This window comes from Amblyomma americanum, chromosome 2 (genome assembly GCF_052857255.1).
Source record: "Amblyomma americanum isolate KBUSLIRL-KWMA chromosome 2, ASM5285725v1, whole genome shotgun sequence".
Lineage (NCBI taxonomy): Eukaryota > Metazoa > Arthropoda > Arachnida > Ixodida > Ixodidae > Amblyomma > Amblyomma americanum.
The window spans coordinates 18886766-18902106 of NC_135498.1; the positions used below are offsets into that span (position 1 = coordinate 18886766).

Here is a 15341-nt window from a genome sequence, read left to right on the forward strand (position 1 = left end):
CTCCACGTAGCCGCCTCGTGGCAAACGGTATAATGTTCAAGTTAATGTTTTTTATCGACCACCTACTACCGACTAACGGTGAGAATAGAACAATAACATTAGTATACTGTACACATTTATAAATTTGATAAAAATATATATACGGTTTTCGTTTGAGGGTTCAAAAAAAAAAAAGGCAATAAAAGGCGGCAAATTTGAATATTAAGCAAGTCAAGCAGTACAGGGTACGGGATCTCAAGCCTAAATCCGTATAGACATGAGTCAAAGATAGACGCGGATGCGGCTCTCAGTATACCCAAAGAATCATTTCAGTATGTATTGCACTGGGTTTCAGAACAAACATGTCAGTGGAAAAGCCCCCGGCACCACTAGTGGCACAGTGATTACAGTGTTTAGAGCGCGACTGGCCGTTGGTTACTGTAATGTAATTACAGTAATTGCAGAAAAGGTGCGGCAATCACTTGCTCTAATCTCAAATAGCATAGAAGCAGTTAAGCATGGCTGCAAAAATCTGGTTGGACCTCGCACCAAAAAGCTTTGAAGCCGCGTCTTTTGACCATCAAACAAACATGACAAAGCTGCGCACCAATATGTGAGTTCAGTTCTCTGGTGACCGTTAAGAGCGAGGAGCGAGCGTTTTGGACATCAAACAACCTGAAGAACATACACGTTTTGAGACCGAGCAGTACAACCTCGTCGCTATGCGGGCAGTATAGCAATCTAGGCTAACATCTAATGATTCATGCACAATGATGGTACAACCAAGCCGGCCGTGACAGATCGCGCGCTGGTGCGGCCAGTTCAGACAACGTCAGCAGTGACTACACCCCTACACCTATCTGGAGTTATAGAGCCCTATGTCGGAGTACCCCGGATAGCGTCATGTCCTTTCCTTCCGCGTCTGACCGTTAGGAGAGAGAAGTGGCGCTGTAGTAACGCTTCTGTGGTGCGGCAACTGAAGAAACCGGTACTATGGCCGGAACTAAAGCGTGATGTATCACCTAGCTGGGAGCACTTCAGACCTATGTTCTTCACAGTGTTCAAAATTCAAGCTGACAGCGTTTAAGCGTAACACCCAAAACGTTTCTGTGTAAAATATCTCTACGCAGGTGCAGTAATAAAAATACAACAATGGATTGAACATTCTCCCTCTAACGCCGTGTGGTACGGCGCATTGGCGACCGCTACTTAACTTAATGCGGCTTTCATTGGTGATAAAAATATGTACAGTCGAACCTCGCTCCAACGAAATTGTTCGTAATGAAGTGATGGCTGTAACAACGGAATAGCCATTTCCCTCGGAAGTTCCCTTAATTTCATGCATTTGATATTTCGTTTTTAGGAAGTATTTTTTTTTACAACGATATATCTCTAACCTCAGGTGAACCTCGATCCCATCAGTTTGTAACAGCGCCTAAAACTTTCGCACATTCTCGCTGCGCACAGCTGACTGCGCTTGTGCTCTCTTTCTTTGGTTTCATGCGCAGTTTAATTCGTTTTCGCAGCAAGGTCGCACTGTTAAAACCGTTTTCTGGCAGTGCGCTTGGTGTGCTTGACAGTGCCCGGGTCCAACTGGTTTCACAGGGCGAAGCGACGGAAAATGAAAGTGCAATCCAATATCCTTTGCCCCGAAGGAGGGCTGCGGCCGTCATCAAAGCCTGCTGTTTGGCGTTCGCCTTCTCCGCAAGACATTTCTGTCATGCAAAGAAGTGTTCTTGCTCACTTGCAGTCTGTGCGGTGAAGCCAACAGAAACGGGCATTCATGACGTAATCGCCGCCGCGCGCACTCTTCTACAGCGGCCCATATTGGCTTCAGCGCCGAGAAAACAGCGCTAAATATTCTCAATAGGACTCACCCTGTATTCCTGCAAGACATGCTGTTACTCTTGACGCTTTATTCCTGCAAAGATTTTCTCGAACGAGTCATGCTACAATAACAGGACGTCGTTAACGAAAATTGCAGGGGACACTTAAGCTGTGCCTTAAGGGTATGACGTGATGGCTTAATAGGTTTAAGCCCACATATATAACGAACTGGTCATTTTATAATTTACCGGTATTATTACCGGTAATGGACGGTATTGTAAAAAAAAATTCGCCCTTTTTCTCCTCGAGCTTCGAACATCACTGCATTGTTTTTAAGGCTGGGGGGAGGAGGGCGAGACTCTTTTGTCCAAAAATTGATTTTCAAAATTTCTCCCCTCTTATAGAGCATTTATTTAGCTTTCAGAAAATACATTACACTTGGATGTTCACTACTTAAAATACTATAATGATCGTTTTTTGTGATCACGTCGAGCGGAAAGGGTTGGAGTTTTAGATGCTATTTGTGTTTTTCTCAACTAATTTTGTTTTGTAAAAAAAAAAGACTTTCAGATTTGCCGATCTTCTAATGCGAGCATTTCTTTAGCTTTAAAAAGAAATTGTTACGTGGTCCAAGTCGAGGAATACGCAAGGAACGACACGACGGGTAGTGTGGGATCTGGAGCAGTCGATGGGCGTGTCACAGACGCCAGGACCTCCAGTTGATGTCGGGCAATTCTCGTGGCAGTGTCGGCGACGGTAGGAGAGCCAGAAGGCGCTTACTTGCCGATGGCTGTTCAAGCCTTTTCATTGGACATGACCTCAGGAATCACCACATAGTTCCCTTCCTTATCTGATAATACAAGCCGCAATTCGTTGTACTGTCAAAATACTCAAGGACGCACAGGTCCTTACTCCGTTCTCACAAACTTCGCAGTTAAAGAAAAATTTATCCTGGTCCGGGGTTCGAACCCGGGACCCCCGCTTCACCGGAGCAGTCGCTCTACCAAGTGAGCTAGCCGGGACGGCAAGCTTATGGTAGGGCGAGAGCGAATTGATCAATAACTCGAGGTGGGAACGGTGTTGGTCAAATGTTTTAGGGGAATCCCCCAAGGTGGAGTAGATTTGTAATAAGGGAGTAATTACTCATTGGCATCCACCCGAGCGCAGCCATACGGCTGCAAAGGAAAGTTACAAAGGAAGGACGAATTTTTCTTTAACTGCGAAGTTTCTGAGAAAGCAGTATAGCTTTCCTTTGTAGCCGTATGACTGCGCTTGGGTGGATGCCAATGAGTAATTACTCCCTTATGTATTTCTAAGTGTATGTAACTGCTTAATTTTTTTCTCGGTCTAAGTCTTATTATATCACCGTGCGATTAAACAGCCATATAAACAGCTCTCGTCGAATGTTTTAACAAAGCCGTAGCCCAATCAGCCGGTAGTTTTTCGTGCCTTCAATAATTTTTAGATTTCCTCGAATGCTGATCTCGAAAACAGCTTTTTATTGACTCGCCCCAGCGGTCGTGATTTCTGGGCATCTTGCGGTTGCATGGAATTATAGGAATTACGCTGTCCTGCAAATGAATATAAAAAAAGAAGTGAGAATGTTTATGCGTATTTTCTGATTTACCACGTTGCGGCACGTGTACATCGTCCGTGGAATTGCACAGATGTTTGTTATCTCACAGATATTCATCATGCAGAGCTGGCTCCAACAGCTGCCTCTGGATGAATTGCAAACTGACCCTTCATTCCCCTACATGTCGTGTTGTTTGGTAGATAAATTTACGGACGGTATGAGGAACATGAAGAGAGGCAGATTCCATCGGCCTAAATGTCATGCCAAGGTGCGCTATGGCGCTCCAGATGAGCATCTCCAGGTTTCGAGCCATGCAAACGAACTAACGGCTAACGTTAAAATGCGTTGAAGGAGGAGAAAGAATTTATTGTTGATGCTCGTCGAATCCACCCCGACCGGATTAATTGAGCACGGTGGTCGGGAAAAGGTTAAAAAAAATCAATATAGTGTAGTATAAATCACCTGCACTGAGATAAGTACGATTATTTGGCCCATTGAGGCGCAGAACTCGACCACAATTGAGGTAGAAAAATTATACCGAAGGAAGTGGATGTCTCCCAGTAAATGGTTTAGAAGAAAGCATACTTAAAGACGGTACCATTTCTGATATGTTTCAGTAGAAAGAATGTAAACTAATTTTTGTCCCGCCTCGCCTCTCTTTCCTTGTTTACAGCGATAACTGTTATTGTTATTTCCCCATGATCATGGAAAACTAATATAATCAACATAACTAGTAGCCCTATATACGGTGATTTGTTGGGGTAACAGAGTGGATGCGAAGAGAAAGGAAAGAACAAACAAAAACAAAGTAGGCGGAAGACAGCCTGATGGAGAGAGGACTTCAGTTAATCAGCATGGTATAAATAGGCACGAAGTTTTCAAGACGCTGTAAATCTGAAGTCGTAGGACCCCCACTGGACGTCCAATTAACCTCCAATTGAAAAATGCGTCGAATGGGAGAGTGGAGGCCATTGCCTTTGTTCTGCAGTGGACCGAATACGATCGATCGTGATTTAAATAGGCATAATTTTCGCATCACATACAGTGCATGTAGTAGCGTGCAATAGCAGTAGCTCCATATAGTGGCGATCTCCGAGAGCTAAATTTCTGTTATGCATAAATGTTTCCTGAACAGCTTTGCGATGTTTACTTACTTCAGTATGTCATATATTTAGTGTGCTTCGATTTCGGGTTTTATTTGTTGCGTAACTTTGGGATCAATTATCTGCCAATAATCTTTTAGCTCAAATTCAATTAGACATCGAATAATTCAATAAAAAGATCGTAATTCTGTCTTCTTTTGGGGATGTTTTACTAGGGAAAAAAATGTGAATATTAGCGCTCCTTCTCGTGCTCGACAGACACTTTCCTAATTTTAAAATTATTTTCGTAAACAAAACGAAGATTGCACCAAGAAGCTCTTTACATAATTAAACGGTTTTATTTCTCATTTATCACAGTTCTACACAGTGTGTAACATCACAATCGTAATGTGCACCAGTTTCGAGTTTCAGCTATAGATATGGCTGCTCAGCTAGATTGTACAATCCGGAAACATTCACTCAACGTCAAAGCACCTACTTGAACACATAGCAGCCTCGGATTCCGGCTTCATTTATTACGGTGCAGTGATGCCAATGAGACATCAGTTCAGTACCTATGCTCCGGCCTCTGGCTTCTAAAATATACTTTTCGAACTTATCATACCATTACAATCGAGGCCACGGATAACAAGCATTAAAGTAGGAGTACAGCCATCAACAAACTACAAAATTGCTCTTAAATAAGTATAAGACGCCCGCCGCTATAAGTGCGCTTCCTTAAGATTTGTGCAATGGTAAACTACGTTTTCTTAAAGGCGCTTTTCTGGATAAAAATAGAATTTCACCGAATATTTAGGAAAGCTGCTCGGGGCGCAACGATCAGATGAAATCCGGTCGTGCACGTGATCAAAGGACCATAGTGGGATATCACGTGCTTTAACACCGTTATATGTTTCCCGAGAGTCCAAACGCATGTTACGAAAGCATAGCATTCATCTCCTGCTGTAGATACCGTCGGCTTGATAAGCACAACGAGGCAGCACCGCTTAGCTGTCAAAGCCGACATATGAGCGCTCAGTTCTCCAGCGACCTGCTAAGAGCGAAGGGCGGGCGTTTTGGACATCAAGCAGCATGAAAAGCGAACAAGTTTTGGGATCAAGCTGTACAACGTCATCATCATGCGGGCGTATAGTAATCTGTGATAACTTCTACTGATTCGTGCAGGCAGATTTTGGGCATTAGGCCGACTCTTGTGCCGGTCCACGGCACAACCATGCATATACTGCTCCCGTGACAGGCCAGGATGATGGTGCCACCTCAGCCATTTCGAAAAGAATGCAAACAGCCACTACACCTCGGTATCCGGAGTATCCCGGAAGACATCACGTTCTTTATTTCTGCAGTGTACCACTAGGAGAAGGAACTCTACGCTATAGTGGCGCTTCTGTTGCTCCACAACTGAAGTCGCCACCGCGGTGGCGAAGTGGTTACGGCGCTGGGCTGCTGGCCCGAAAGACGCGGGTTCGATCCCGGCCGCGGCGGTCTAATTTCGATGGAGGCGAAATTCTAGAGGTCCGTGTACTTTGCGATGTCAGTGCACGTTAAATAACCCCAGGTGGTCGAAATTTCCGGAGCCCTTCACTACGGCGTCTCTCATAGACTTAGTCACTTTGTGACGTTAAACCCCCATAAACCAAATCAAACCAAACAACTGAAATCATCGGTACTTTGGCGAGAACTAAAGCGCTATTTCTAAAAAAGTAATTCGGCTCTACTTATTTCAGACTTATTTCAGGGCGTCGCTCCTGTCACGGAATAAAGTCGGTCCTGTCATTGCGTGACTGTCATTACGTCTCTAACTCGTCTGTCACGTATACTCGTCTGAGATAAGAAGCGCTGAATTACAATTCTATAAGCTATGCATCACCAACTAGGCCCGTAACGTGGTTTATTAATTAAAGCACCATATGCCACCCAGCTGAACACATCTGAGACTTAAGTTCTTCTCAGTCTTCAAAATTAAATCACACTGAAGGGTTTAAGCGCAACGTCTAAAAAAGGTCGTCCGTAAAAAATCGCTACCCACGTGCAATAATGATATCTGGTTTGAATCTTTTCTTTCTAACGGCATGTGGTTCTGTGTGATGGCGGCGGCTGCTTAACACAATGTGGCTTCGCTAATGATATAAATGTTTATCGTACATTCGTATATTCAGAAAAATTGAGAAACAGATATTTGTATTACATAGCTGTTCCCACCATTCAATCATTCATTCAAGCCTAAACATGAACCCACTAGTATATGATTGGCTCCGAAAGTTTTTGACTGACCACCAACACTTCGTATGGGATAACTATCATGCATCTTCCATCTCCCCTGTTACCTCAGGCGTGCCACAAGGCACGGTTTTAGGGCCTCTATTATTCTTAATTTATATTAACGACCTCCCAAGTAATCTGTATTCCACCGTTCATTTGTTCGCCGACGACTGCGTCATTTACCGCAGCATCACTAATAACAGAGACACTTACCATCTGCAATGCGACATAAAACTTGTGCAAGAGTGGTGCGAGAACTGGCTAATGGCCTTAAACGTTAATAAAACAGCTCCAATATCATTTCATCGCCGTCAATCGTATCATGCTCCTAACCCTTCGCGGTTCCACGATATCCCACGCATCTTCATATAAGTATTTAGGAATCAGCCTAACACAGGATTTCTCTTGTACCTCCCACATAATGAACATAACCAACGAAGCTAACCGTGTTCTTCACGTCGGAAAATAACCAGACTAGACTCTGCCTTTTCCACATGTTTTATCATTCTCTGTTGAGTCATTCCGTTATCACCCCTGCACACAGCCTATCACTTCGCATCAGTCATCCGAAAGCTGTTCGTACACTTCGAGCATCCACATCTGCGCATCTGAAATCAGCCCCGACCGATAGAGATTAGAACAACCTGCCCGCTGAAGCTTTCATCCGTTCTGGCTTGGAATCCTTCAAATCATTCATCACTGACCTAATTAAATGATATGTTAGACCAACCCTCATGTGATGCCCCTAGTGGGCCTTTGAGGTACTAATAAATAATTTTTTCCCAAAGTCGCAGGTGGTCGCTCTGGCGGCTGCATTTTGATGGGGATGAAATGCGAAAGCGTTCGTGTGCTGTACTGTGTCAGAGCATGCTAAAGAAATCCAGGTTTCCAAAATTAATCCGGAGCTTGGCCCTTCGTCGTTTCTCATGACCCACGTGCAGCGTCTATTATGATTACGCATTTTTATCTAAATTGCCCTTTAGCCACTCACAAATTTGTCTTTAACTTTAACGATTGCTGAAAAAGTTTGCATAAGTTTGTGATGGCCAAGTGACCGACATTTAAATACCCTTACTCTTCAACAGTAGAGGACGCATGTTTTTCTACCGGAACCACCCAGAAAGAAACCCCGATAGCACAGTTCTACTTTGCTGTCTAGTCTTATGCCCGATTCATTAAATTTTTGCGTAAAGGTAAACTCCTGTGTTACTGTGGCTACAGGCTTCTTTGCAGGACAGTCACCGTCGGCGCGCGCTGATATTTATTATTTCATTGTGCAACAAAATCTCTTTATTTCTTTGCTAAAGGTACCCACAAGAACTATCCTACTCTTCTTTCCTGTCTATTGTGTAACGTTCAGCATTCCTCGCGGCATTAACCGTCGCTTTCATAGCCTTACGAAAACAAAACGCCAGAATGTTCTGGCTTCCGCGCGCGGGTATAAAAAGGTTTCCACAGTACGGCGTAGAAAATTGCCAGAAGGAAGTCCGACAAGAGCTATACAGGCCAAGGTTTAGCGCACTCCAAAACAAACGAAAATATGGCTGATTAGCGTTGCTAAACACTAAATATAGCGCGAAAGCACAGTATTTTGCACATGGACACCGCCGCCACGTACCCGAAAGCACGATTAAGGTGTCCACTGACCCAGGGAGCCAGTTATGCGCGTCTTCAGCTTTTTCACCGTCAATGCTAATTTACCCAATGTACGCCGGCGGCCAATGCTCCGGTGTCGCGTTTATACATCAGTTTTGTCAGCGCCAACGCGTTTTGCTCTAGTCCCATGTTTCTGCCCCAACGTTGTCCACGCCAAGGCATGCCGAGCACATCCCTCTGTCACTACCGCCACATAGCTCAAAGCGCGAATATTGGTTTAATAGTTGTATTAGGTGATGGAGAATGCAATGTGCAATGCATAGGGCGAGAGTGTGTTGCAGTTTAGCACAAGCCTAGTGCTAAACTAGCCTAGCATAGCCTAGTGCTCTTGCGCAGTGGCCAGCGAAGCTTATCTGTTCAAACCGCTGCGTGTTCGAATCCCAGTCGCTACAATATTTGTTTTATTTACTTATTTGATCAAATGTTTATGGGAATTCCTCAAGGTGGCGTAGATTTGCGATAAGGGAGTAATTACTCATTGGCATCCACCAGAACGCAGCCATACGGCTACTTGGGAAAGCTATACAGCTTTCTCACAAACTTCGCAGTTAAAGAGAAATTGGTCCTGGTCCGGGGTTCGAACCCGGGACCACCGCTTCACCGGAGCAGTCGCTCTACCAACTGAGCTAACCGGGGCGGCAAGCTTATGGTTGGGCGAGAGCGAATTAATCAAGAACTCGAAGTGGGAACAGTGTTGGTCAAATGTTTAAGGGAATCCCCCAAGGTGGAGTAAATTTGTAATAAGGGAGCAATTACTCATTGTCATCCACTCAAGCGCAGCCACACGGCTGCAAAGAAATCTATGCAGCTTTCTCAGACACTTCGTAGTTAAACTTGGGTAGTCCCGTGTTCGAGCCCCTGACCAGGACGAATTTTTCTTTAACTACGAGAGAGAGAGAGAGAGAGAAAGACGGAAAGGCAGGGAGGTTAACTAGGCAGCGCCCGGTATGCTACCCTGCACGTGGGAAGGGGAACGGAGGGAGAGATGGAAAGGGGGAGAGAACAAAGGGAGATGATCATCTTTAACTACGAAGTTTTTGAGAAAGCTATATAGCTTTCCTTTGTAGCTGTACCGCTGTGCTCGGGTGGATGTCAGTGAATAATTGCTCCCTTATCATTTACTTATTTATTTGTGCTTTGCCCAAGGTCAAGCATTGTTTGCTGAAGGTGAAGCATCACACAAACTGGTGAGCCTGTTTCACCTCGTGAAGTAGTGCTCTCGCACGGAAGTTGCTCTTCTACGAATTATGCATAACGTCCTCATATGGGCCACACAAAATTGAGTAGCACAGACCCTACCGCAGCGGTGGCGTAGTCGTTTGAGCATCCGTCTCGTATGCGGGAGGCGAGGGGATCGACCCCCAGTGCATTAAGGTATTAACCGGTGATTAAATGGGCACAAAAAGCTTTCCGCTGCCCTGGTGCTTGGCTTATATTGGGTGAAATCCTTGGAAGATGGGTCTATGACCATACGCTGTGTAGTCGAAAAATACTTTGTGCCATGGCACTCTTGGGTCAAATAGTTGCTCTCGCGCCATAAAACACGTCATCATCAAGTACGAAACAGCCTTCAAAGCCCTTACGTATCTAAATGGAATGTGACTTCCAGCTATAGCTTTCAAACGCGAACTTTCTTGTCTGTTATCGCGAGCTAGGAAGAAAATTATCCTTTCACTTTTTTTTAAAGAATCAATTGTGACAAAAACGCCGTCACAATGTCAATGATTCGACCGCGGTCGATGCTCACACTCCATCCGGGAGGAAGGCGTCAGGAAGCACAAATGTGGATGGAGCCTGTCAATCTGTTTCGGAACAGGAAAAAAATACAAAAAACACCATCAAAAACGAGAACAATTGATCGGCGTCGCCCAAATTCGCGCCTTTGTCTGACGGGGAGAAACAGCTGGACGTATAAAGTGGTGCGACTCGAGTTGGGCAGACATCGCGGCGTCAATCCGTGGCCACAACATGTCACTCCGGCAGGACACGACGTAGTGCTGCTGCTATTTCTGTCATGTCAAGTTTCTTCCCGTTGTCAGGCCCACCAGCTGACTGTTTACGACGGATCTCTTCGCATTACAATCAGGCAGTGGTCCCTTCATAGACGATTTCCAACGTATGCGGAAAGCTAAAGGAGTCCGCATCAGTCTTTCCTCCGGTCAAGCATTGAAAGCACCTGAGGCCAGCACCTGAGGTGACATTGAACAGCATGCCGGCCAGGTCAGTTCGCCGAAATCTAACAGGCAGAAAGAGCCACTAGCTATTTCAGAGCGCTGTTCTTAAGCGCCCGTTCGTGGGTTGAGCCGCGTCGCCGCCGTCGGTGTAACCGAACCAAATCATAAATAAATAAAAATTCACGCGTCCGAGAATCGAACCCGCGGTCACTAGCCACTGCACGAGAGCACTATGCTATCGACGCAGCCGATCACGCCTCGTGTTAAACTGGAGCACACTTTCGAGCTGCGCATTGCACATTGTCGTCTTCATCAAACAATACTGTTATCGAACTAATATTGTCGCCACGCGTGCCGAGAACCCCGCAAAAGAAAAATAATGAGTCTACAGAGACGAAGAGCACTATGCTATCGACGCAGCCGATCAAGCCTCGTGTTAAACTGCAACACTCTCGCGCTGTGCATTGCATATCGTCGTCTTCATCAACTACTACTATTATTGAACTAATATCGTCGCTAGACGTGCCGACGACCCAGCAAAAGCAAAACAATGAGCCTACGGAGCTTACACCCACAGTGCTGCGGTGAAATTTAGCACTAGGAATAATCGCAATCGTCCTCAAAACTTTTTCCAGAAAATAAATCTAGATACCCACAAACAATGTTTCATTGAGAAGGGGTGGACATCCTATGCTTACGCGTACTGCTGTTCATGAAAGCTTTGGGTATGAATAAATTAGTATATCGCAAGGAATTAAACAAGGCAAAATTTTTGAGCAAACCTCTAAGAACGACTCAGAGTGCGCACAGTTGGTACCAACCCTTATGTTATATCTGAAAACTATTACTTCTCTGATATTTGTGAAAATTGATGCAAAGAACGTTTTTTTGCTACCCGTGGACGTCTTTAAATAAAAAAATGCCTCGAAAATCCCTAATTTTCATGCTATGTTCTACACATACTTCCATAGTAAATAATCTACACATCACCGAGATATTTTTACGATTCCTGCAATATTGTTTGCAAACTGTAAAAAAAAAAACAAAATTTAGCAGAATTATCTCCAAGGTTTATTTTTATATTTTTTATATTTTTATACCTTCTGCGAGTACGTAGCCTCAAAAACGTTTCTTGCCTAAGATTGGTGGGTCACCTGTTTGCATGAGTTTCTCGATAAAAGACTCGAAGGGAAGTAACTGAGAGCAAAGCATAAACAATGATTTTGGAGTAATCTTTAGGGGCTTTGTTCTTGTGTTCTGTTTTTTTTTTCATTTTGGGGAATCACTGTCAGTGACTCGTGGGTGATGAGGGAGGCCGTGGTGGAGGGCTCCGGAAATAATTTCGGCCACCTGGCGAGCGCTGACATCGCACAGCCTTTTGCGTTTTGCCTCCATCGAAACGCGACCGTCGCGACCGGGATTGTACCCGGGTTATTTGGCTCGATAGCCGAGCGCCCGAATCACTGATCCATCCCGGCGGGTTTCTTCGGCAATCCACTGCACTGAATCCCCGAAGACATTAGAAACACTTGTGTTAAGAATCGCTGCTCTTACTGGCGTACTCAATGCAATGACTGTATTCCATTTCCCGAAGCAGCAATAGTTTCCTTTTATTTGAGGGCCACACTCCCAGAAGACGAAATATCGCGCAAAAGGAGATGCAAGGATATGGGGGAGATTATTTATTTATTTATTTATTTATTTGCTTGCTTGCTTGCTTGCTTGCTTGCTTGCTTGCTTGCTTGCTTGCTTGCTTGCTTGCTTGCTTACTTACTTACGTACTTACTATACCCTCAATAGCCGAAGCATTGCAGAGGAGAGTGGGGTGAACATTTGCAGTGAACATTTGTGAGGAATCTTGGTTGAAGAGTAGCAAGTTGTATGTAGAAGACTTTAGGAAAAAACAGTATTAAAAACCAGACTGCAAAAACACTAGAGTAAACAGTAACAAACCATTAAAAGCCCGACATAATATTAGCAACAAACACCTAAGAATGAAAAAATGCAGGTAACAAGACGTACAGCTCAAATTGGTTTTTTTCACGAATACGAAAACATAAGAGAACACAGGCATAGAAAAAGAGGAAAAAATACAAAGCCAACTACTTAAGGATATCATTTTTATGACGTAATAGGATTGCAAGCAAGTTCGAAACGTCATGACTTCGTTTGAGCAGTATAAATGAAAAGTTGTTACAACACTTAGGCCACGTCATCAACAAACATAAAAGCGGATAAAGTTTTTCTGAAAGGGGCATAATCATTGACGCATGCAATATCAGCCATGAGATGGTTCCAGTCGCGGCATGTGCGTGGTAAAGATGACTAAGAGAATGTATATGTGTTACAAAGAATATATCCGACCTTGTGTTCGTGGTCGACTCGTGACGAGCGATAAGCGGGTTTTAGAATGAGGTGCTTTCTTAAAGTTGAATGATGGTATACTTTGAAAAAGAGGCATCAACGAAAGAAATTTCTGCGCAGAGACAGAGTAATGAAAGACTGTTCTTCTTACTTGTTACGCTTGAGGTGCGATGATAGTTGGATAAAATGAGAGAAGGCACATTGTTCTGTGCAAGCTCAATGGGCTGACACAAGTTAGCTTGGTTAGGGTCCCATATAGAAGCGGTGTATTCTAGTTTGGATCGTACAAGTGTCTTATAAAGGAGTATTTTTAATGAAACTGAGGCCTTGTTGAAATTTAGACGTAGATACCAGAGCATGCGGTTAGCGTTGCAAATTATTGAATCAATGTGCGGTTGCCACGATAATGTTGAGGTTATGAGCAGACCTAACTACTGATACGATGATACGGCTTCCAGTTCAGTGTTACTCAGGTGGTACTTTGGAAGATGAGTGGAGCGACGTGATACACGCATTAACTTGCATTTGTTAGTGTTAAGCTCCATTTTCCACATTTTACACCAATTTGCTATGCTGGTTATTTGGCAACACATGTACTCCTCTGGAAACAGAGTCAGTAACTAGACTGGCACTTTGAGGTGACTCACTTACTTCCCCTTTATAAAATGCTGGCTGTAGATGTGGAGAAAAACAAAGCAAAGTGACCAATTATGAAGGCGCAAATAGGCCTCTGCCACCAAAGATATCCCATGCAAATTTCACGGTCGTTTGAAACGTGGTGCTTCGCTAGACACTGACATTGCAAGTTGCACCGTAGTGTAGAGCAGTTTTAGGAAAACTTAGTACATACGTCGTATTAAGGCCCGAATCCATGAAATCAACTGCAATAAGACGCTGAAATGGGCGAGTTGGAGTAGCTTCGTGGTCATGTTGCAGCGCGAACAGGAGAGGACGAAAGAGAAGAAATGCAACTTTCGGCTACTGATCCGAAGTTCCCGGATTCGAACCCGACCGCTGCGGCAGCGTTTCGATGGCGGCGAAACGCTAAGGCTAAGGCGCTAAGTGTGCCGTGCGATGTCAGTGCACGTTAAAGATCCCCAGGTGGTAGAAATTATTCCCGAGCCCTCCACTACGGCACCCCATTCTTCGTTTGTTCTTTTACTCCCTCCTTTATCCCTTCCCTTGCAGCGCGGTTCAGGTGTCCGCCGATATGTGAGACAGATACTGCTCCATTTCCTTCCCCCAAAACCAATTTTCATTTCCAGCTTTCGCGCGTGTGTTCCCTCTCTTTCATCCTCCTCTGTTCGCGCTGAATTCCAACGATGAATCAGTGAAGTCCTAAGCACATCCTCGTGTTGGAAAGAGAGAGAAAAGAAGAGGGAGTGCTTAAAAAAAAGCGCTCGGAAACAAGGCCATAGCGCAACATGCCGCGGCGTAGCACAAAGGAGCAAGGTCAGAACGGCGACACAAAGCATAGAGGCAGGCAATCCGTAGCAACCGTCCAAACCTAGCAGTGTGCTTGGCGGTGAGCTAGCAGCCTTGCCGAACACTTAATGGCGTAAACCTGAGGCATAAAAAGAAAAAAATATGCAAACATGAGTAAACTATAAAGTCATCGCTGCCTACATGTATGTATATATATATATATATATATATAATCACCAAAAATTGAAGGAACCTAACAGGATTTAATTCACGACGTTTCGGCTGGAGGACCAGCCTTTTTCGAGTGTAGGCTGGTCGAAAAAGGCTGGTCCTTCAGCCGAAACGTCGTGAATTAAATCCTGTTTTGTTTCTTCAATTTTTGGTGATTTTATATTATATTGACCAAATCAGCTGCCAGAAATCACTTTTGCTATATATATATATATATATATATATATATATATATATATATATATATATATATATATATTGACACAGTGCATTCCGCATTTTCGCTTAGCGCTGACCTGAAGCACGCGCCGTCTCGAAGAGGAAGCGGAGGTGTCAGCGATCTTGAGCTGTGGTGCAGACGTTCGTCGGATCCTGCGTTCCTGTGTTCAGTGATCACCGCATTCACGCGTGACAATATATATATATATATATATATTATTTCTTTTCAGCGAAGTTTTAACTGCGTGTAGTGCCTCTAAACGAACAAAGCAGCTGATACTCCTCGGCCGCTAAATATCAAACTTACAAAACAAACTGGCTAGTTTGATAAAATCAAACTATCAAACTAACTAACTAAGGTTTTGCAAAAGCACCTCTGCCAGCATCAGGCTGCACAGCCGATTTTCACCTCATGCCCTAAAGCGAATATGTGGTGGAAGCGTTGCATTTATCGCAAGATGTTTGCAGGGCGTGAGCGAGAAATCTTTAAGCAACGCTGAACGGCCCCAGTGGTTTTTTCGAAAAAAA

At 44.3% G+C, this 15341-nt stretch overlaps 1 protein-coding gene and 1 non-coding gene across 2 annotated transcripts in view; one reads left to right on the forward strand and one right to left on the reverse strand.

The window, feature by feature from the left end:
• Nucleotides 1-8960: 8960 nt before the first annotated feature.
• On the reverse strand, nt 8961-9036 carry TRNAT-GGU (transfer RNA threonine (anticodon GGU)). The gene has a single exon. It is a non-coding gene; the product is annotated as a tRNA-Thr (tRNA).
• A 1485-nt stretch (nt 9037-10521) lies between these two features.
• The window catches only part of LOC144120727 (Na(+)/citrate cotransporter-like), a 28996-nt gene continuing 24176 nt past the window's right edge, over nt 10522-15341 (forward strand). Inside the window, exon 1 of the mRNA XM_077653388.1 lies at nt 10522-10620. The gene's annotated coding sequence lies outside the window, so the exon portion shown is untranslated. The remainder of the gene's footprint in view (nt 10621-15341) is intronic.